The 24,470-nt window shown below is 39.2% G+C and overlaps 1 protein-coding gene across 12 annotated transcripts in view; it reads left to right on the top strand.

Moving 5' to 3' along the window:
* znf536 (zinc finger protein 536) overlaps positions 1–24,470 on the top strand; it is a 306,462-nt gene that overhangs the window by 140,387 nt on the left and 141,605 nt on the right. The window contains exon 1 of one of the 12 annotated variants that reach the window (XM_058781893.1): positions 8,612–8,626. The exons of the other annotated variants lie outside the window; for them this stretch is intronic. The gene's annotated coding sequence lies outside the window, so the exon portion shown is untranslated. Of the gene's footprint in view, positions 1–8,611; positions 8,627–24,470 lie in introns of those variants that run through there. 12 annotated transcript variants of the gene reach the window in all.

The following is a 24,470-nucleotide window of genomic DNA, read 5'->3' as shown; positions in this document are numbered from 1 at the left end:
ATGATGATGGTACTGTGACCAGTCATCGTTAGATCAACTAACTAGAGAGGCTTAAGGTTGGGCAGAGAAGATTCATGATCCCCCCCTTCCCCCGATCCTCTCTCTCCCTCTCTCCGTCGTGGGAGGTCCCCTTTAAAGTGCAAACCTCAGCCCCCCTCTTGTCCCGCGTCTCCAGGAATGATGATCCGACGCGATCCTGTTTCGGCGTGCGCCGAACGTGGAAGCTATGGGAGATTTTCCCCTCAGTTTATATATTTTTCTTCCTCTCTCTCTCTCCCCTCAGTCTCTCTTAGCCCTCACTCAGCCCCGCTGATTGCCGTAGCCTCAGGGCTCTCCGGCGCACACTACATCCCTGTGATTATATTAATGGCCTCCCGCGCTGGGTTTGGAGGCTGAGGACGGCCGGGGTAATGCGAAGCATCGCCGAGGAACGGTTAAGGAGATGGACCTCTGACCGCAGGGGGTCCTGGGATCAAGGCCCAGGTGGGCCACGGCGTAGCTCCACGCTCCCTCTGGGCAGGCCACTTAACTCGCAACGCCTCAGTGAGCACCCTAACCACAGCCGTAGCAGAGCGTGCACGAGAGAAGGAGAGAAAGAGAAATGTGATGTGGGGTTTCTGTGTCTGCTGTGAAAAAGGGAAGTTATGAGTGAGACAGAACAAATCACACCCAGAGGCTTTTGGCTAAAACTCACAAAGCTGGCTAATAATTCTCCTCTGAGAAGTATTGATCTTTATTTGTTATTATGTGACTTCTAGGCACTCTCGCACGTTTATTTGTCTTCATTAGACTTGAACAGCACCTGCAGCATTGTTACTCCAAAATGGAGTGTGTGTATTTGCGTTATTGCATACGAAAATGTTTGTTTGCTCCCATGCTATGTGTCTGCGTGTTAGCGCCTTTATTTGGGAGGACTTTGTTATTTCTTTCCCTCTAATTTGGGATTTATTGTGAAATTGCTGTGCGTGTACATGTGTGAAATGCCGGCGTGCACTGAATATATCGCCTACTGATATGTGGAGCGGGATGTGTTCGTATCCCAGAGAAGGACTTGTGTAATGGGAGCCATGGGGGTCCGTCTCCCCTCGACTGGACGTTTGATCAAGGCACACGAGGGGTCTGCCCCGTCCCATGCTCTTCTGTTTCATCCCCTCGCCTTGGCCGCCGGATCCCCGCTTTTTTCACTTTTGTTGTCATGAGTAATCTCGGAAGTGATCTTAATTATGGAGGCCGGGTCGGGTTCTTTCGCTACCATCCAAATGCGCTTTTAATCAAACACTGTAGTCAGTTGGTTATGAGCAAGGGGGAGGTACTGCACACCTCCAAGCCTAGGAAGAGAGAGAAATAACTGGAGAGAAGACAGCATCGTGGGACTGTGTGGAGGAATAGAGCAGGTGTTCGAGAGGAGCTGAGAAGCTAAAGGTAAAAGATTGCACCTGGATTCTTGCTTTTGGAGAGGGTGTGTTGCAAAAACTCACTATAGCACCATTTATGACAAATACACGGGTTTAACAAAACAAGGATCTATATGTTGAGATTCGTTGATCACAGCCGGTAAATGATTAATACGTTGGCAGATATTTGGCCATTTTGATATCATATCAGTTGATATGTGTGCCCGCTTGGCCAATTATCAGAAGCATTAGTTCTCGATGGTGTTAGTTAAAATATAAAAATATTATATGTAAAGATATTAATACTTTTCTTTAGCAAGGACACATTAAATTCATCAAAAGTGACATAAGACATGAACATTTTTTTTCAAATAAATGCTCTTGCACTTTCCATTCATCAAATAATCATTATAAAAAAATACAAATAAAAAAATTATATATATATATATATATATATATATATATATATATATATGTGTGTGTGTGTGTGTGTGTGTGTGTGAGTGTATATATATATATATATATATATATATATATATATATATATATATATATATAAATATATATTAAGCAGCACAACTTTTCAACATTGATATTTTTTCTTGTGCAGCAAATTAGCATATTCAAATTATTTTTGACGGATCATGCGACACCCAAGAAAATGTTTAAATACAGTTAGATAATAAAAAACAGTGATTTTAAATTGTAATAATATTTCATAATATTACTGTTCTTCACTGTATTTTTGATTTTGATCAAATAAATGCAGCCTTAGTGAGCAAGAGAGAAAATCTTACCAACCCCTAACTTTTCACACACACACACACACACACACACACACACACACACATATATATATATATATATATATATATATATATAAACATAATGTTTATTCATGTAATATTATTTGAAAAGATGGATGGATGGATAGATATAAATTTATATATGTCTATAAAAAGTACTTCACATCACATGTATCTACATTTTATTCATTATTCTGATCTCAAAACTTCTGGCCTAAGGAAAATAGATAAAAGAAAATAAAATAAAAAAAGAAATGGGAAGAAAGCAGAGGGAGGAGCAGGGCAATGAGATGCATCAAGAAAGATGGATTCCATTACACATAAACATGCTTTAAGCACTGATAGGATGATCCATTGGGATTAGTGAGGAAATCCTGATGGACACTGAAAAGGTGACCAGTTGGAGAAAAGCGTTACTACACGCTCCACTGCAGAAGCCACACGCATTCATACAGAAACGCAAGCAAACTGGGGTTATCCAAGAAGGTCAAAGGACAGCCCTCTTAGCACAAACTCAAAGCTTAGAGTCGACCAGCTTTATAAATCAAGGATGAATAAGTGTGACTGCTTCAGTGGGCTGTGTCTGGATTTCAGGTATGCTTTATCAATTATTTGTGTAGACTGTTTTTTTCAGACTGTTTTGTCTGATTCTCATTGTCTTGACTTCCAGATTTGTGTCTATGTACAATGTTGCTTTATATTTTAATTTCATTTTTAAGCAAAGTGTCTCATAAAAAGGCCCGTAAGTGCCAATTAACTGGAAGGAAGTGAAGTGAAATCTTAAGAAAACAACTGAGAATTCACTTATACTGTCTAGATCCTGCAGACGAATCCTTAAAGCCGAGAGTCGACAGTCACAGAACAAATGAGATTGTGTTCTAGTGCAAGTGTGTGTGTGTGTTTTCAACCAGTAACAAAAGCAAGTAAGTTCACACTGGGGCAGATTTGGATAAGAATCAGTAGTGATTTGCAGCAGGGGATCTAGATCTTCTCATTAGGTATGCATGGTGGCATTCCCACATCTTGTCTCTATATTATTAAAAGTAGTTTGCCCATAGGCTGCCTCTGTGCTGAAGGAAGTTGGACAGATGGCCATGTTTTTTTAATAGATCACAACCATATCTAAAGCACGGCAGAGGATGAGAGAAACGGATAGCACTACCTCTCTTTCACTGGCTGCTGGATTCATTCAGGGGGGCAAATGTTCCTCTAGCTACAGCCTTCATGAGTGTAGCGTTTCATTAAATAGACTCTAAAACTAATACAACATTCAGTGACTTCTCGCTGTGGATGACAAGTTAATTTGCTGTTTATGCCTGTGTATGTCACATTATATAGCAGTTACGAAGGTCTTCCGAATAGTGTGTGCGCCGTGAACTGTTTTTAATCTTACAAACCCTCCTTAGCCTTTTTGTGCCTGACTGAAAGTTACTCATAACAGGATGTTTAATGTATCGCAGAGAGAGAGGGAGGGAGAGAGAGAGCAAGAGAGAGAGAGCAAGAGAGAGAGATTATGTCTATGTGGTTGCACTATTTCTTGATGTATACGCCGTGTCAGGCAGCCATTGTCTCCTGGGTAAAGAATGATAGTTCAAATACCTACCATCTCTCCCTTGGTGCTCCAAATGCTCGCCTTTGAAGTTTTTATAATCCATCTGTCATCTTGGAGCGGGGAGGGCACATGTTCTGTACCGCTCAATTATAGAATTTTCTTTTTTTGCCAGCCACATTGAGACAGAAAACGAATATGGACGGTGCATAGAGAAAGAGGGAGATAAAAACTGCATTTTGCATTCTTCAGTTCCTCACCAGTTAAAGGGATAGCTCAACCCAAAAAAGGAAAATTCTTTCATCATTTACTCACCCTCATGCCGTTCCAAACCTGTATGACTTTCTTGTGTGGAACACAAAAGAAAATATTTTGAAGAATGTCTCTTTATATACACTACAGTTCAAAAGTTTGGGGTCTGTAAGATGGAAGAAATGAATACTTTTATTCAGCAAGGATGGATTCAGTTGATCAAAATTGACAGTAAACTCATGTACATTGTTTTAAAAGATTTCTATTTAAAATAAATGCTGTTCTTTTGAACTTTCTATTCATCAAAATACTAAAATCCACAAAAATAGTATGCGGCACAGATTTTAACATTGATAGTAATTAATGTTTCTTCGGCACCAAATCAGCATAGTAGAATGATTTCTGAAGACTGGAGCAATAGCCGCTGAACATTTAGCTTTCCATCACACAAATAAATTACATTTTATTATGTGTTAACATTGAAAACAGTTATTTTAAATGAGTAATATTTTACAATATATGTGTTTTTACTGTATTGTTGATTAGACAAATGCATTGTTGGTTAGCATAAGAGACTTGTTTCAGAAACAAAAAAAAATGAACGGTAGTGCATGCATATTTTTTTTGTCCATACAGTGAAAGTCAGTGGGCTCCAATGTTGTTTCGACTTCATTCTTCAAAATATCACCTTTTATGTTCTGCACAGGAAAGAAAGTAATTTAGATCAACGTGAGGGTGCATTTTAATTTTTTGGTTAACCATCCCTTTAACATTCAGTCTTGATTTCTCAATTCTTCTTGAACCCAAAGCATTTACAAACTGGTACACATGCACTCACTAGTTGTGGGTGTAAAGCCTGAAATGTGACCTACTGGTTAATAAATTTGACTGAATACTGTTTATTGGTTGAATTTTATGAGCACCATTTTCAAGACGCTAAAAATGCAAAATCAAACTTTTTCATTCCTTCGAAATAATAGAGAATAACATGCGTCTGGGATATCCCATGCAGTATGGAGCAGACAGGCTGTTCGACACACATCCTAATGAAGTCTGTCGCAGTGCATGGTGGTAAAATCATTTTTAATTAGAGAATGCGGCACAGGCATGCAGAGGTAAAACGCTATTTGGAGAACACAGGAAAGACTGATACATAAAACGAGAGATAGAGAGAGTCAACAAGAGGAACCGATTCAGTTTCTTAAAGAGCAGGAAGAAAGAAAACAACAGCAGTTAGGAATCAGATATCTGAAGCGTTTTACCTTTAATATTCTCTCTTTACATCAGCGTTAGATCTCTTTGAGTCTCGTGTTATCAGAAGTGAATAGTGAAACATGAAGAAGGAAAGAGAAAGATGAAAGATTGTGGTCGGTAACGATAAAAGGAAACCGTACATTCTTTTGTTGTCTTTGAATCATCAATATTTGGGGTATAATTGTTTTGTTGGCGTTATATATCTTCATTTATGATGGAACAACACGTAGTCCTTTTTTCTGGCTAAATAAAAGCAGCACCCATCTGCCTCTAGACTGGCTCCAGCCTCCTGCTCATCGCAAAAATAATGCGCGTCCTAATGACTTCCACATATTTGGAAATCTCCCTTTTGAAATTGGTCTTGGCAGATTATTTGCAGGTACTTGAGTTGCATCTGTTTGCAATTTCGCAAATGTGGAAGACTTTAATATGGCACTCTTGCTTTGGAATGATAGGGGCTATTCTAATCCTGGGGTAGCACCGGCTGTCATCACAAAAAGACCTTCGCTTTTCTCTTTTCTTCTCTCGGCGGAAGAAGAGAAGTGAAAGACTTGATGTCCAGGTCAAGGTTAAAGTGATAAGAAGCGCCCAGGTCCGAGTCGGAGTCGGTCCCACTGTTTTGGAAAGAGTGAGAGAGTTGTGAGAGAGTTGTAAGAGAGGGGAGGAAGGACATTCAAGCCAGGCTGGAATCATTGTGACTTCAGTTCTTGTTAGTTCTACCATGTGGCAAGCAGCTGACCAGCCTAAGCCATTTGATTCTCTTGCTCACTCGCTCCGTACTTTTTTTTTCTTTCTTTCAAATATAAACTCTACTATCTGTTCCACTTTCTCAGCCTGTGCTGTGCCTGTGATTTCTCTCACTCCGTTTTTGTCTCGCTCTCTTACCCAGCAGATTGCAATTGTATAGGTGGTTACAATTACATTCATTACAGATTTCATCAGCGGTGTTTATTCAGTCTGACGAAAAATGAAAAGGCGAACTTTTAACTCCTTTGTTTTGTTTTTCCCCCCCTCCCGCTCTCTCCTGAATTTTTGGAGAGGTTTTGTTTTATTAGGAGTGAGGGGCAGGCGATGCCAGACAGGGAATTATGTTGAAAGTGTATGCCTTGCAACTTTTCTCCCTGTTGGAAATGTTTATTTGAACAGTAAGCTCATGATTTGAATATTTGTAATCCATGCTTAAATTTACAGGCCAGATGAACTTTTTGGCACAGAATCGCAACCATAAGTAGGATTTTCTCAAAAGCTTTACAAAATTTTAAGCCATTTGCATGGCTTATCTAATTTAGAGGGAGGGGGACGCCTCTCCCTTCTATTATTTTCATACCTCTGAAAAAGAACATTGTTCCACTCTTAATGTATATGCATACCTCTGCCGGCAGTCTATGGTGACCAACGTAGAACGCACTTAGGGGGAGACAAAGGGAAAAAGGGAGCAAGGGAAGGACGAATACATAAATACATGTGTGCAAGGGGGGAGAGGGGAAATGTATGCGGTGGCCGGGACGCTGGAGTGCTTTTTCACTCTGTTCAATTCAAATGAGTTTACTAGGTATTGACTTCTAGTGCTGAGAGAGGCCACCCATCTCGTAGGCTGGGCGGTCTTCTCGGCGCTGTGCGCTTTCTTAAATGATGCTAATCAGTCCGGCGGGGCCTGGCCTCTGTCCACCATCAGTTTTTCTGTAATTCAGATGTGGTGAGAACCTGGAATTAAACATGTCTGCGTGTGCACAGTGAATGGAAGTGTTGAGATGTGTGTTTTAGTGTGTGCGTCAGGGTCAAGGAAAACCAAATTAGCAGATAGGGGAAACTGCTGAAGCTCTGGCGTTCTCTTGGTCATGTTGAGGGTGAATGTCAACACGATTTAGCTGCTGCCCCATCTGCTGACTGGCTCCGACTCACAGGTTTCTTTCACGGGCATCGTACATGATTCGAGGCTTCTTCTTGTTTACGGTCCATCAGATATGTTTATAAGTTGAATAGTTTATTTGTGGCTGTCGTGTTGTGTCTATATGCGTGTGCGTGTATGTTGACAGCAGGGCGAACAGCTGACTCGACGGTGTAGCCGTTGCCCTTATTTCGGCTTGGCTCTCGGTGGTGTGAAAAAGCTCGCTCTTTGAGGGCATTATATAGATTAATGGTTTGGGCCAAGGGCTCCTGGGAGGCCTAGTGTGAAGCCTTGGACTCGACTGGGATGGAAGGGGGAGCGGAGAGACTGGAGCCCCGGCCTGCTGAAAGCAAACACAGGCTTCTGGTCTGGATCTGGAGGGATGGAGTCGGAGCATCATCTGCTCCAAGCTGCTCATTATATCAGCACGACCCTCCTCTCTTCGCCAACAGAGACACTAAACACTCACCAACGCACACACACTTAGTCACTTGTCAATAACACAGTCCACTCGTATATTTACACATTCGGTACCCAAATTCCGCCAACACGTAAGCGTCCTCGCACACACGTCACAGAAACACAGACATATGGATGCCTATTCCCACCTCATAGTAAAAAATCTCACAGTAGTTGTGACTTTATTTCTCACAGTTGTCAGATGTAAAGTCACAATTATAAGAAATAAAGTCTCAGAATTACGGCTATATGTCATACTTTGGACTTTACATATCACAGTTATTACGTTTTGTCTCACAACCGTGACTTTATTTGTCATAAATATGACTATTTTTTATAATTGTAACTATATTTCACAATTAAAACTATTTTTTTATATGTCACAGTTGTAACAACTTTATATCTCACAAGTGTGACTTCATAACTCGCAATTTCGATTTTATTCACTGGATCTTGACTTTATATCTCATAGTTGTTACTTTATTTTTCATAATTGACTTTATATTTTGCAACTGTAATTATTTCTCATAGTTGTGACTGTATATCTAACAGTTTTTACGGTCTCATTTTATTTTAAGGTCCAATTCTCGCTATTAACAAACCATTAACTACGACGTTTGCCTCAATAAACTTCTAATTTGCTGCATATTAATAGTTAGTAAAGTAGTTGTTAACTTTAGGTATTAGCTATAATTAGGGATGTAGAATATGTGCTTTATAAGCACTAACACGCAATCAATATATTATTAATAGGCATGCTAATAAGCAACTAATTAGTAGCATTAATTGGTTCTTATACTAAAGTGTTAACATTTTTTACTTAATTGCTCCTTATTGTGACTTTATTTCTTAGTTTTTAAAATTTTCACAATTACCTTTTTCTTTTTTACTCTGGTGCAGAAACAGGCTTCTATATTTTACGCAGCCTTTCATTTACCAAGCAAGCGCGTCTCTGTCTTCACCTGCTTGGAGAATAGGAGACTTTGCTAGTAATATCCAGGACAAATACCAGTCAAGAGTAGGTGTGAGTATTAAATATATGTTGTATTTATTATGTGTTTTGTATAATATAATGTATTTATTATTATCATCATCATTATCATTATTATTTTCCTAGAGAAGGTCAAAGCTCTGTCTCCCATGTGTGAGAAATGAGAATGCAATAAATGAGAATCCTATTACACACACGCACACACATACACACGCTCCGGGTGAGGGCCAAGGCCTTTTTTTCTCAAGGCCTGGTGGACAAACAACAAGCATGTGTTAATGAAAGGTGAAATAAAACTCCAGAGGACGTAAACAGCACATTAACTCACAACAGGTTCTTTGTTGCCTTGGCGCTGATGGCTGTGTTAAAGACTGATATTTCATAACTTTACTTGTCATAAGGACAATAGCTTAGCTTTCGGTGGGTTTTTTTTTTTTTGCAGATTTGAGCACATTCCAGATAAGATTATGTTTGTGAGTGTGCAAGCGCACATGCGTAAAGCAGAAAGTGAGTGAGAGAAACAAACTAAGAAACTTGGTTTGTTGGAATCTGCGAGTGTTATCCATTCGCCATTTAATGTAAATATATGCTCTGTTGTCGGACATCTACATCTGGTCTATATGCCGCATACATGCGTGTCTGGCAGGAGCGTGATTGTATGCGTGTGTCAGACGTGTGTATGTTTGCGTTTGTGTGTGTGCGTTGTTAAAGTGGGGAGCTTAAATAACCTACTTTTGTCTTGACAACAGCATCAGTTGTAGAGGTGCACATATGCAGAAAGCTATTTGGAAAGGCATCCTCTTGCCTGTCAGCTTTTATTATGCGGGAAGGTGTCATGTTTGTAACGAAGCTGAGTGCAGATGGCAGAGTGGAAGAAATGGATCACTAATTTTAACAATGATTAATGAACAGAGATGGAAAATGAATTACGCTCCACTATTGGAGGGAGGAATATTCTCTCTGAAAATGTTAACTTCGGCTGCCAGCCGGAGAGAGAGAGAGAGATGGTGATGAAGAGGGGGTGGGAGAGGGGGTCTGTTTTTTTCCTCGTATCCTTTGTAAAGTCAACACTTCACTGGTTTTGCTATTACTTTTACCATTTTGCCGCTCTGACAGACAGTGTTGTTCCATGATCTGTCTGTTGAGTCCAAGGACTGTAAAAATGGTCCTTTAACAGGTAAATATTGTGAATAGGTAACAGAGAGCATCATTTCTTTTAATTCTCAAGAGTCTTCCGTTCATTTACTGGAGACTGTGGCAGGTAGTGCACATGCTCTGACATGTTTTGCGGGCGATCCAAGTTCGAATTTGGCTCCAAATTCACTTTCATTTCCTGTGGCTTTTATACTATCCAATGTAATGAAAAGAAAACGAAAAATTATTCTAAAATTAAGAAAATGCTTGATTCAAAGAGCTGTAAAATGTATAGATCTCAAGATGGCAGGTGAAAATCTATGTTAATAACATGTTTAAGCTCTAAGCAGAGCTGTTTGAGGAATTTTTGGCATCCCACAATAAGTTTTAATAAAACAAAACTGTAGGATATCATTGTCAGTCATCAATCATCTGTGCATGATATTATGGAGGAACGTAGTTTGTAGAATCTTCTTAAAATTTCATATGGAAAAAAAAACAAAACAGTATAATAAGCATGCGAACACAACCCGGCTTCATGGTTTCATCTTAGGTGGGCGTTTATTTATTTATTTATTTATTTTTTAAGTTTAGACATAATAGATATATCCGTGGTGTTTTGAATTTAATTAAGCTCCTAATGGGAAATACCTTTAGGAAAAGAAAAAATAGACACAACTACTACTTCTGGAAACAATATGTTTGTGTGTGTGTGTGTGTGTGTGTGTGTGTGTGTGTGTGTGTGTGCTAAAGAGCGCTCAGGTTACCCAGCATATGCTGAGTACTCAGAAAACATACACAATGCCTTTGGTGAACAAGGTAGAGAAAAAGCTCCTGGGATCCAATTTAGAATGTGACTTAAGGCAAGCATGCCTTTGAGTATGTGAATGTGTGTGTGTGACTGTGTATCTGTTTGCGTGTGTGTGTGTACACATGTGAGCGAGTGTGTTCGTCTTGGCACTCTATTGAAATACTACAGGGTGATTAGAATTCCCCTTGCAGGCTCTGGGGGTGGCCCGCTTTGAGCCCCACATCTGTGCCCCTGCCCTCTCACTGCTGCCCTCTCTCTCTATCCCCCTCTCTTTCTCTCTCTGGGAGGCCTGTATTCTCAGGGTTCTGTGCTACTTTAAAGGGAGGTCAGGTTATGTAGTTCACAGAGTTTATGCCGTCCAGATTATTTATTTAGCGCTGAGCAGGAGTCTTTCAAAGCAGGATTGGGTAACGCTCGAGACTTTGTAAATTTGTCAGATTTGACCGGTCTTTTTTTTTTTTTTTTGTCGTTCTGTACTGGCCTACATGTCTGTTATGGTTACAGAAATCAAAAAGACCAAATAAATGGAGTCATTCCATGCAAGTGTGTTTAGCATGTTGGTGCTTTTATTTAATATGCATTCAATCATATAGCAATCTGTGAAGCAGGATTTAAATAGAAATGAGCGGACCATAATCATTTCAGGTTTTGTGGCACATTTCAGTGTGGATGTTTGAGGTGCAGTATCTGTTACAGTGTGATGTAGGATTTGCAGAGAGGCCAGTATTGAAGGATGGGGCAGTTAAAAGCTATATTGAATTTGTAGCTTGTGTCTTATCGGAGAAAGGCACTGTTACTCATTTCATGGGAAAGGGGCGTTCTTAAAGTTGTAGCAGCTCAAAACAGCCTGTTCAATTTTAAGGGTCTAAGAGAAAGTAGAAACGGTTGTGAAGCTGACACATTAGCAGAAATTTGGCTTTTTTCCCCCTGACTGGCTGATTAAATTTGTTGAAGGTGAGGGGGTGGGGTGTATTATAAGTTAAATTATACATATTATAATAAAATTATTATAATAAAAGTATTATAATAAAATGTAAAAAATTATATTGCCATTTTTTACACAATTATTGTTTTATCAAATTGTATTTTGGCTTAATTAAATTTTCAAATTAATTATTTTCAAATATTTTAGTAAATATTTTATAAATATTAATTGTGTTTCAGCATTTACAATTGACTATCTTTTAATTAAATTGTGTAATCATGTAAACTAGCTATATATATATATATATATATATATATATATATATATATATATATATATATATATATATAAAACATTCCTTAAAGTTGCATTAAAAAGAAAAATACATATAAATATCTGTATATATTTTTATCAAACTCAATTTGTGATCACACACAAGAAATTCTGTCTGTTTGCTTTGCTTTGAGGAAAACCAAAAAAAGCATCAATGACACTGATGACAGAGACACAGATGCTGATGATGCGGATGAGGGAAGAAAGGAGGTTTTGTTCTCAGGAAAGTGGCACCTTGGACAGGAATCATATTTTACCCCATCATCAAAGTGGCCTCCTCTCCTGCACCACATACAGAGCTCATGGTCTGTCTCAGGACGTGTCTTTATTGCACCTGAACCAGTGTGGAGCAACATTATAGGCTTCAGTTACACACAACTGATCCAGAGCATCCCGGGCTAAATGAAACCCAAACGCTCAACCTGCTTTAAAGGCAGTGCTGCAAAGAGTAGTGTCTTATTAGAAAAAGCAACTGATTATCAGAGGTTTTTTTTTTTTTTTTTTGCTTTTGCAGCGGCCACATTTTAGCAGCACAAATATGGCGCGACTTTCTGAAGTTGTAATTACAGGTAAATCAAACGCATGGTTGCTGAATCTCTTGCATGGGCTGAGTTTGTTTACAGGCGCTTGTCTACCCCCTCGCGTGAACCTGTCTGTGTTCTTCCTGTGCCGCCTCCCTCGTACGCCCGGCTTCAGGTACGACTGCTTGGCACGGGGATTGATGGCGCCAAAAGAGGAGGATATTAAAGATGTCTGTCACGCTCCCCTCCTCAGCGAAACAAGTGGATGTGAACTTTTCAGCCGCGCGCTGTCACCTCGCCTAATCAGGACGTGAAATCTGTATCCAAGCATAGTCATTTAACTTTTACCACTTCCTCCCCCCCTCCTGCTGGAGAGAAGACAGTAAAGACAAAAAGAAAGAGAGAGAAAAGCATAAAGTGACAAAAAGAAGAAGAAAAAAAGCCGCAAAAAGAACAATCATGCTGGAAGTAATGATATTTTCCAAATAAACGCCCGCCTGTCAGAAGCAGGAGACATATTCACTTCCCCAATGTAGCTCAAGGAGACAATTAGCAAACAGAGGTGACACGGTAAACAGGTGCAGCCATTATTCCGGGAGCTGCTGGCGATATATCCCCATCTCCCAGACTGATGAGGGATCATGTGACAGGAGGGGTGAATTATCTGTCTGTATCAGGGCTCGACTGATTGGGTCTGCCTGCCGTTTTACTCGAACATCTTCTGTCCTCCGAAAAAAGAGAAGAGATGAAAAGGGATGATGGCTCCACAACAAGCTCACAGGGTGGGATGTAGCGCTCCTACACTTCTCAGTTTTACATCTGTCTCGCTGCGCTGCTTCTCACGTATTCTTTGTTTTCTGCTTTCTTCTTGTCCCGGACTCCTCCTGTCCCGATGCTCGCATCTTTCTTTTCTCAGTTTTCACTTTCCTGCAGTGAACGAAGCTTTCTCTTAATCCGTAATAGGTCATCGTCCTGCGCGCAAGGTCAGAGCGGTTTGTAGGAATTGATTGCTTGGTGCTAAAGTGCTAATCAATGAGAACCTTTTTCTAGAAGCTTGAAAATGCGAAACATTTTTATTAAAATATGGAGAGAAACATCGGTAAAGGAAGGTAATGTGTAATGGTAGGCCGCGGAGAATGATGTTGACCAAAAATCGATGAGTCTAAATCACTTTTTCAGCCTTTTTTTGATTTAATACTATTTTTTGAAGGTGTGTTTGTTTTGCATCTTTTTTTATTATTATTTTGAAAACCACTTAAATACAAACCCCGCCCCCCGATTTCATTGGTCAACTCAATCACACAGACTCCAAACCCTACAAACAATAATGTTAAGGTTACATTATAAAACATTTAAAACATAATAATAATAAAAATTACAAGTTGTAAATAAAGATTATTGAAATATGTTTTATAAGAAAAATACTTTTTCAGTCTTCCTACTTTTAACTCACTATTAACTACGACTTTTCCCTCAATAAACTCCTAATTTGCTGCTTATTAATAGTTAGTAAGGTAGTTGTTAAGTTTAGGTATTGTGAAGGATTAGGGCTGTAGAATAAAGTCATGTAGAATAATGCATTAATATGTGCTTAATTAGTACTAATAAATGGCTAAATATACTATAAATATACTAAATATTCTAGTAATATGCATGCTAATAAGCAACTAGTTAAGAGACCCTAAAATAAAGTGTTACCAAAAATTGTTTCAAAGTAAATCCTACACCGTTTTGGGTAAGGTTTAGAAGTTAGTTTTAGTTTATGACATGATCAGTAAAATTTATTGTGATTAACAACCATGTATGTTTTAGCGCCACTATTACTAGACTATTACACTAGAATTCTGTTGCTAAGGCTACTGTCATGGCTTTTCCTCTAATCTGAACTCTATATGACTCGCGGCAGCCATACGGGATCCATCATAAACATGTGCCGTCCAAAGCAATTCTGTAAATACGTACACTCATAACTCAATAAACTCTTTCACGGCGGCCTCGGCTTCAGATAGGAACACATACCGTACAACCACGTACCGGTGTCAGGCACTGCTCACTTTCTGTCATTTTTTTCCGATATCCAGAGGACAAAATCAAACACGCAGAACAAAGCGAGAAACAAAACACAGACTTCTGCGGAGCCCCCGAAGACGCTTTGCGTGTCGTATAGCTTCCGCCTACAAACCCCTTCGCTCTGGAGTTTAATCTGTAATATAGGCAGACATTATCCATCAAACCTTCATCTCTCTCATGAAGCATCCTAAAAATCGTCCGTTTTTTCACCATCCGGTGATTGACATGGCACATAGGCGCTCTGTCTCTGACAGTTTAGGCAGCATTAGTTGGAGTGGCAGCCGTCTTGCTAGGAGTTAATGATAATAATTATTTAGCATTTTTTATTGCAGGATAATTATTTAAGAGGTTCATGTAGTCAGCAGTGTAATCAGTAAAGAGCGATTACAGAAAATCCACAGGCAAGCAGATGGTAGCTGTTGTGTTTTTTTTTTGTTTTTTTTTCCTCTTTCTCTTCCCCACTCATATTAAACTAGCAGGCATTATACCAGCTTTGGCAAGAGGACAATGGAAAGGGCAAATGATAAAATTAAAATCTCTTCACCATCTAAAAGAAAAAAATATACAATCAGTGGCATAATTAGAACTTTTTGGTCCTGGGTGCCAACACTGGCCAATCAACCCGACCCTATGTAACAGCAAAAAGTCCTTCAGAAACAAAGAGATATGCTTAAACAGAAATGCCTGACCCCGTTACTTTGTCTAATAGTAGAGAATGTATCGCTTTTGCTGTTTGCACGCAATCAACACTAGCAAGGTCAGGACTTCTTTTTTTTTTTTTTTTCTTCAATCCCACTTTTTACAGTACATTCCCACTGTACCGCTTTCTGGGCTAGTTGTTCAGTGTTGTTTTATTAATTTTTAAAAATGAATGAATTTATTTATTTTTCACTCTACTCGACAAGCAAAAGCAAAAGCTCTCTCTCTTTCCAGGGTCGGAGTGATCGGTACACAGAGGCTGCTGCCCTACATTCCTGACTAATTGTATAATTGGAAAAAGCTCTCCAAATGAGCGGCCCCCTTTCGCAAGTGCAATCTTCCCAGTGCTTTCCCCTTCAAAGCAAATCACAAAAGAGCATTTTGGGAATAATAATCATTTCAAAAAGCATCCATTATTAATCCAAAATAGTAGAACATCACCAGAGCCATCGCAAAAATGCCACCTCTAGTGCCACCACACACATGCAACGCTGGCTGTCGAAGTTACGAAATACTAAAACAACATGTAAAATGGATGATGTTGATATTCGCTTTTTCAACTCCGATGGGCCTTGATCCTCTACTCAAGACGGTCTTTGCTGTCCCTCCTCTTTGACGTTCAAAGATCTACCTGAGAGCTGTCTGCACGCTCATATTTTACAGTTATGCCTGTGCTCATAGATGGATTGGATTTTTAGATTTATGGGCCCTCGCACGCACTCCGTCATTCGTTACTGCGATGGCAGCGAGACGGTGGGATGATTTCTGAGGTCGACGGTGTCGCAAAGTGCAGTTAAAACGAATCTGTTAATTAACCCTATTGATCAGTCAAAAAATAGAGGCAAATGTGATTTGCATACAGCAGGCACGATCAATGCTTTAACTGATTTTTCATCTCCCTTTTTTTCTCCAAATCTGATTTCCTCTGTTTTCAAAGTGAGAGAAAGGGAGTCGGGCCTAATGCCCATCGATCCGCCATCGCATAGACACGAATACAAAGCGTTTTATTATGCAGCGAAGGGTAGGAACATATTAGGAACACTTTGACTTCAAAGTTCAATACGTAGCGTTAGGAAACATCTTTCTTTCTTTGCGTCTCTTTTCTCCGAAAGCCGATGGCCATGACTCCCGCCGTTCGGCATGCGCACTGTTCGTGTTGTTTCTTTAAAACAACGATAATTAAAATGCAGTCACAGTTTTGCTCTGTGAATATTGTACTTGTGCATTAAATACTACTCTAATTGTTAGCTGAGTGGAACACGTATTATTAATAAGGTGATATTTCTTCAGGCAAAACAAAATCTGTTCCCTTTTTCCTGATTGAGTCGCGAACAACAACAAGCAACACGACGAAGTCTAAAAAAAGGGTGGGGGGAAACAATAGGTGTTAAAAAAGCAATATGCTGCGTTTTCTCAAGAGCATCTTATTATAGCGTATTGATTTATAAGGCTTTAAATGCGATCCGCTGCGCAACAGTCAAGGGCAGAAAGAGAGGAAGAAAACGGAAAGGAGGGAGCGAGAAGGAGGAAGAAAGAGATGGCTACGCAGGGGCTTAGTGGCAGCCGTCGGGTGCTGGAGAATGCCCTGCGCTGAATAGTTTTGGAACACAAAAGGGTAATTGTTTTAGCCCAGATGTTGCTTTCGCACAACAAGCAGGATACAATGTTCCTACTGAGCTGATGAGCCCAATCAGTAGAATGATTAAAAATTGATTTTGTCCCTGTAATTACAGTATGTAAACTACTTAGCCAGGATTGCAAAGGAAGTGATTTTCTAATTACGTATATACTCTGGTGTCTAATGATTGGTTTTTTGAAGTAATGAAGAGAGGGTCCTAACGACTCCTCTGTGTTCTGTTGGTTAAGGGGAAAAAGCGGGAGAGAGAGCAAGGAAGAGAGAGAAGGGGACCATCGTTAGGGCAAAGGCAGCAGGCAGACAAAGAGCTCAAATTCAATTTTCGCCACGGTAAAAGGCGAAGGGATTGTGTTTGTTAACATGCGAGCCGAACGCTAATGGTGGCCGTGACTTGTGTGGGGTCACCGGTCCGACAATCTGGACTCTCCAATTAAATCCCCCTGGAGTCATCATTACCACCAACACAAACACACACACACACACACACACACACACATACACGCATGCATTATTATCATGTTTTGGACTTTCAAATTTGAAAATAATTATTGGACTTCAGAATTACATACTGTACTTGTTTCTTGTTTAGGTGACCAACAGCTTATGAAATGAAATAATAGGGCCTCTGTGGTCAGCTGTCGAAAAACAAAACCACCAAAGTGAAACACTGAAGCTATTCTTTTTTTTTTGGATGATAAAGAAAAGGGTTTTTTTGTTACAGTTTTAACTTTGATGCTTTTATTTTTATTGGATTTTTAATTTTTTAATTTTTTATTTAATTAATTTATCCTCTCAAAAGCTACTGCTTAAAAACAATATGTTTCAAGATCCTTACAAGTCTTTGTTTTCTAAGGAGGTCCCTGGATGTGAAACCCATAAAGCACATAGTTGGTCTGTTGAAAACAATTTCAGCCCTGCTTTTAAATTCTTTAGCAACAGATTAGAGTAATCTGATAACGGTTGGCATTCTCCGGAGCGAACAGGACGGAAAAAAGAAAACAAACAAACAAAAATTCCACACAATCGGAAGCCACGCTCACGCAGCTTTGCATTGTGGGTGGATTTTGGGGGGTGACACAAATCCAGATTCATTATGACGAACAAAAAAACTTTGAGGAAAAGAAAGCGAAGAGCGACGGAGACAAAGAGAGAGAATCGCTCCAGCTTTGAAATGCTGCCAGTATCAAACTGTACTTTTCAGACACAGTTGATTGGGAGAGAAGCCGATAGCGCGGTGCAGTCTGGCCCCTTTAATAATTCATTTAGTTAGGCTATGATCTATCATTTTGTACCTTTTGACATGCGATATTGAAATTTAATATTGCATCAATACAAATGATGTATTGCCAGTCGGCGCGGGGGATGTGGATGGGAAAGCGATCTTTGGATGTCTTTCGTTTTCCCTCCTTCTCTTTTCAAAGCTAGATTGTACTTGAACACAAAGGCAGATGTTCAGTAAAGAAAGCCTCTCTTCCACAACTTTGATGTGTATGTTTAAAAAAATGACATCTTTAAAGAGTCGCGGAGCACTCGCTGTCTTCGGTGGGGGTGGGGTGGGGGTGCGGGTGGTGAAAGTGAAGATGATGGCACCGATGCTCAGAGGAAGAAAGCAGACTATTAAAGAAGATGATATCTTAATTTCACCATTTTAGGAACATTAAACAGTGTGACTGTGATATTATATGACATGATATACACCACTGTTCAAAGGTGTGGGGTTGTTAAGATATATATATATATATATATATATATATATATTTAATCTTATGTACATCAAGGCTGCAATTTTTTAATCAAAAATACAATCAAATGTAATTTTGTGAAGTATTATTAAAATTTAAAACTGTTTGTGTTGTATTGCATTTTACCATATTAAATGTAATTTATTCCTATGATGGCAAAGCAAAATTTTCAGCAGCCATTACTCCAGTCTTCAGTGTTACTTGATCCTTTGGAAATCATTTGGTTATGCTGATTTGGTGCTCAAAAACATTTCTTATTATTATCAATGTTGAAAACAGTTGTGCTGCTTATGTATTATGTATGAAACTGTAATGCATTTCATTCAGATTTCTTAATAAAATAATTAAAAAAAAAAAAAAAAAAAAGAAAAAAAAAACAATCTTACTGCTCCCAAACTTTTGAACGGCAGTGTAGAGATGCCATGATTTGCAGCACACATCTTCACACCACCATTTTTGTTGTCGTCTTTGAGGAAGTGTATTTTGGGCTGAAGCCCCTTTCGTTTTTCAGTAAAAGCTGTCTTTATGAGCTGTGATTTCTGACACTTGTTCCTTAGGCACTGCAAGCTAGTGCTAATGATATCCGATGAGTCTCTCCCATGCTCCACCCCACCACTGTCATTAACACATGGCTTGCCTCCAGTTTACTCTCGCACAATGGCAACGAGAGCCGGATGTCAATTAGACTTTCTTGGGGTAAACACTGCAGGTGAAGATGAATAGGTGACATGACGTACAAGCAGAGATACTAATAAGAATTTTAGCATAATGTTTAAAATCGAGATAAAATATGTTCTGTTGAAGCCTTTGCATGGGATATAGTGGTGGATTGTGCATTGATTAATTTGTGTTGAGAAATGAAGGTTAAAGGCTGACCTGTAGGAGCTTCTGTCTGTCTGTCTGTCTGGATACATCTGTAGAAAAAAGGTCCAAGTGCCAAATTCTTAGATCATACTTCTAGTAGTATTCATTTTGGATTCATACATTTAAAAACAAACAAACAAAAAAAAAACATTTATACTATTGTTTCTATTGCAAAAGTTTTGATTTACAAATGTCAAGAGGTGTCAATTAAAGTTACAAATATTTTCTTCTTTCAATGCACTTGTGAGGACATGTTAGTTATTATTTTATTTTATTTTATTTTTTATTATGCATATTGGGGATATTCATTTGACCTGAACTCTTTTTTGCCTTTTCATAAATAAATACATGCATACATACATACATAATTAAAAAAAAAACATAAAAATCCCTGGACAGTTACATTTGACATTTTTACAAGCCCCACGTAGAAATAATAATTTATATGTTATAGCAAATTTAGATTGAACTCATTGTCTTTTTAAGTTCGATTTTTATGTATTTTTGAATAACTTAATAGGATCAGTCAAAAAAAAAAAAAAAAAAATCGACATGTCATTGGCCCATATGTGTACTGCATGTGTATTTTCATACAAGCGTGTTCTCTGTCATCGCGTTGATGGACTTTTGCGACACTTCATATTAGAAATCTGAGGCAGCAAATAAAGATTGATTCAGACGAAAAAACAAAAAAATGCATATGATATCTCAACATATATTATAATTTACTAGTACATGACATGTTTGGGCACATATGCATACACATAATCAACTGTCCCCACGTATTCATGGGGGGCTGGCGTGTTATTAAAGCCATATGACATAATTGCATTTGATGTGGAATAAGCTGGGATTCGGTGTCTCTCCCATGTGAGGATGGCAGGAGTGATGGACGAGCACATTAGCAGCAGGGACAACATTAGATTTGCTCAAAATTATTGATCTTTTGTTTGCCAGCCAAGTCGGCAATAAATAACCGAATAACAGAGACGCGACTCATTATCGTCGTGCCAACTGACAGACCTCTATCAAAACTACTCTCGTGCCTCCTGCCCCCTCTCTCACTCTCATCCGCCCGCTCGCTTTCTCTCAGAGTCACGCTGATATTAATCTGCTTTTAATTCCTATACTTTTATAGCTCGTGCTTTAACTTTAGGCCTCGCTGTCACTATCTGATTCCCTTAAAATTTTAATCCAGACGTGATAACCTGTATTATTTCGTATTTTACACACCCGCATTTGGAGGCTCTCTGTTTTATTCCCACCTTCTTAGTGGAAAAAATCCTTTTATCACACAATGGGTAATTTATATCCATTACCAACGTTTTCAATCCTTTTCAGGGCTGCTGTCAGTGCCTTTGGCACCCTCATGATTAATGTGATCTAATAATAGTGTGCCATTATATTTCCTTTAGTAAAACATGTACCAACATCCTATTCAGCCCCAACCAAATTCATTGCCTCTTAGAATGGTTCTCGCCCTGCTTGAGCTGAAAGACAAGATTGCTATTTTTGCACAGGGGATGATTGTGGAGAGATTCAGGATACCATGGGCTCGTGTTTAGCATCATTTGAGGCAAGAGATGATGTGATTGTGTGCGTGTGATGGGAGTGATGTACCGTCCCGGCGAGTTAGTGTTCGCCAGGTTATGTGTCTCGGTGCTATGCATTTAGAAAAGCATGAGTATGTTCAGAAGAATCATTCTTAAGCCCTCTCTCGTTCTCTCTATCAGTCCTTACATTCATGAATGCATCAATTTTTTAGCAACATCTTTAACGGAGTACTGGTATGTGTTATATATAGTCTGTGCTGTAATGGTGTGTGTGTGTGTCTGTCATGGTTTTGTTTATTACCCGTGTGGTTGGTGGTGAGGACCGGCTTGTGGAGGGTCCCACCGCTGTGTGAAATTGACATCAGATGGTCATGATGACTGGAACAATATCACATCCAGTCTTCATTTAGCAAGGGGCAGTCGACCCCTAAGACTACACTTTGACCCCCACACACCGAGCACCATCCACAGCTGTCAACGCTTCCCTTTTAACAGTACCATCTCCCTCTCTACTACTTAGAACTAGCTTTTCTTAAAAGTTAAACACCTATGTCTGTTGCCAAACTCTGCTAAATTGTTTCTTGCTGTGTTGTGAGATAAATATAAAATCACCTATACTATCTTCACTTTAAAAAAAAAAAGTGTATTAACTTTTAATTCCATTTAATTACTATGTACTATGTAATTCATTTAAAGTACTTAATTTAAAAGAAATTACTTTTTTTGTTTCACTCCCTCCAAACCAATCAAATTCTGCTAAATTCTTGCCTCTGCCTTATATTATCTCCAGCTGAATATTCTGTTTCACACAGAAATGCATACTATCACAGAAGATAAATGCATTGTGTATACTGAAAACATTATTTTCTGAAGTTGTAAATAAAAAAATATAACTGTAATATGTTTTACAAGAAAACAATATTTAAGCCTTTTTTGCTTCAAAATTTCACGTTTATTTCATTACTAGGGTTTCTGAGCAAAAATGTTTTATTTTTCACTTTGTGATATGCAATGCATATTTACACATGTACATACATAAGTAAATACATAATCAGTAAAATCAAACAGTATTATATAAAATTGTATGAGTACTGAGAGAGCTGAGGTCCTTTAAGGTGAATAAGAGATGTGATTCCTATGGGTTGAGCTTCATCAAATGAAAACAAATGACAGATAAACAGAGATATGTGATGGGGAATCTGTCATGTATTTTCATGTGTGAAACATCCTGTATGTTTTCCTTTAGTACTTTTCTTTTTATTAATTCAAAGGGATAATGGAAGGGAGGGAGGCAATAAGAAAAGAAGAACATTTGTTTTGGCTGTGCCGATGCTCCATAACTTTTCATCAGTTCAAATTATCAGTACGATTTATTATTTTGTCCGATCCAAATTACAAAGCAAAGAGAAAAGATAGGCAGTCTGAACAGAGAAAAGGAGAGATTGCATGACCGTGTACTTCTCAGTCAGGTCAGCTGTGTGTGTGTGTGTGTGTGTGTGCGTGTGTGGTGGGGGGCTGGTGGTGGTTAAACAGGTGAGTCATCTCCTTCTTTCCCCCGCCCTATTTAACCGGGGAAACCCTTCAGGCAGGTGGGGGAGGGAGGGGTGGGCAGACGGGGGGACAGCAGAAGAGATTGCTTGCTGTGAGCTCAGCATTTTCTAAGGCCCAGACCAGAGCTAAGCAGACACTAGAGAGAGAGAGAGAGAGAGAGAGAGAGAGAGAGATGTTCCCGCTGAATAAGCCTCCGTCTGAGCCGTGACTACGCGCACGCCTGGTGGCACCACCGCCTGTCTGTAATTCCCATGATGCAAGCCGTATGGGGTGATGATGATGACCATAATGATGAAGATGATTATGATGACTACCCACTTTGTGGCTTTATATCATCTGTCCCCATACATGTGGATGAGCGCAGAAGCTAATTCCCCTTTAATCTCCTAAATGTTACGCCATAGTGGAGACACTCATAGCAACAGCTCTTTAAATAACACGCTACAGGACAGGCCGGTCACGCCATATTCATTGAGAAAAAAAATTCACACGGTCAAAGAAAAAAAGGGCAAAAATAGTATCTTTAGGTGTACAACAGCTTGTCACTGGGACAGTACTCTTAAAGAGATAGTCCACACAAAAATGAAAATACTGTCATCATTTACACCCCCTAATGTCATTCCAAACTTGTATGCATTTCTTTCTTCTGTGGAACACTAAAGATATTTTGAAGAATGTTGGTAACCAAACAGTTTCAGTCTCCCTTTGATTTCCATAATAAGGACAAAAAATGGTGACACTTTTTTTTTTCTTTTCATTTTTGTGCTTTAATTAACCCTGAAGTTCCACAGTAATACCTGGAGGATATATATATATATATATATATATATATATATATATACTGTATATTAGGGTATATTAGGGTACTGTATACTGTATATTATAGTATACCTTTATGGGTAGATAAGAAACAAAGTTGTCTCTTTAAGGGTTCTGTTTTTTTTTTTGCATAACCAAAAAATGTGGCCTGAATACAGTGAATTTGGAAGCAGTTATACCTGGGAAGCTTGGGGCGAGGTTGTCCCGATGGGAGGACATGAGCGGGTGGGTTAGCTCACCTAAAAGCTATTTCTAACGGAGGCGGTGGAAAGGCCCATGTAGGCGAGTGGCAATATGGTGTGAATACATGACGCTCATCTGTTGATGGCACATTTTAAAAACAAATAATTAAATAAATAAATTTTAAAAAGCTGCTGCCATGATTTATATCTATTTATATTAAAGTCAAGACGGCCTGCGAGCTTGACACCTAAATGCAGTGGTGCAAAGCCATTTTCTCTATGCTCTTTCACACTCTCTCTCTCTTTTCGCCTCTTGCCAAAATCAGAAGGATGACGTGAAATAAATATGTGTCATAATTCTGAGCAGAGTGGGAAGATACGCAGAGTATGTCTATGCACGTGTGTGTGAGAGAGCGAAGAGTCCTGTGGTTATGAACTCCTGCATTGTAGTACTGTAAGGGTTTGAATAATTAAGAGCGCACATTATTTTGAAATGCCATTGTCTCTCGTTACGTCAGCGGTTCTGATATAGAGGGCATCGGAAGCCTTGGGAAATGTGAAGGGTTGATGCAAACCGGGCCGCCGGCACCTTTGACACGAGAGGTGGGATTTTGTCACAGAGGTGGCGTTGATGCAGACAAGTCCGTCTTGTATGTGCGTCTCGTGGCCTCATATGACCAGAACCATTGACGAAGACGTGAAACACAAACCTGCCATATTTTATTCATACTTCAAAAGTGTCCTGGTCTCCATGAGTGCTAGCCACAGATCAATCTCAGGGATTGCACAAGGCAGCCAGTGGGTAGAGAGGGAGGCGTTATCGATTTATCAGTGGAATATAGCGTGTGTTTGCTTTAAATGGCCACACTAAACCCAGCTGTCACCGACTTGACATGCTGACATTTACACACAAACACAGATACATACGCATACGTATACAGGAGAGATGGATGGAGCCACACACACACACACACATTTTCGTACAGCTAAATACGTACTATAAATAAGTCTTATATACACATCCTCTGTGCAGATAG

This window comes from Onychostoma macrolepis, chromosome 07 (assembly GCF_012432095.1).
Source record: "Onychostoma macrolepis isolate SWU-2019 chromosome 07, ASM1243209v1, whole genome shotgun sequence".
Lineage (NCBI taxonomy): Eukaryota > Metazoa > Chordata > Actinopteri > Cypriniformes > Cyprinidae > Onychostoma > Onychostoma macrolepis.
Note: the sequence above shows the minus strand (reverse complement) of the source record. Positions and strands in the feature narration are given on the sequence as shown.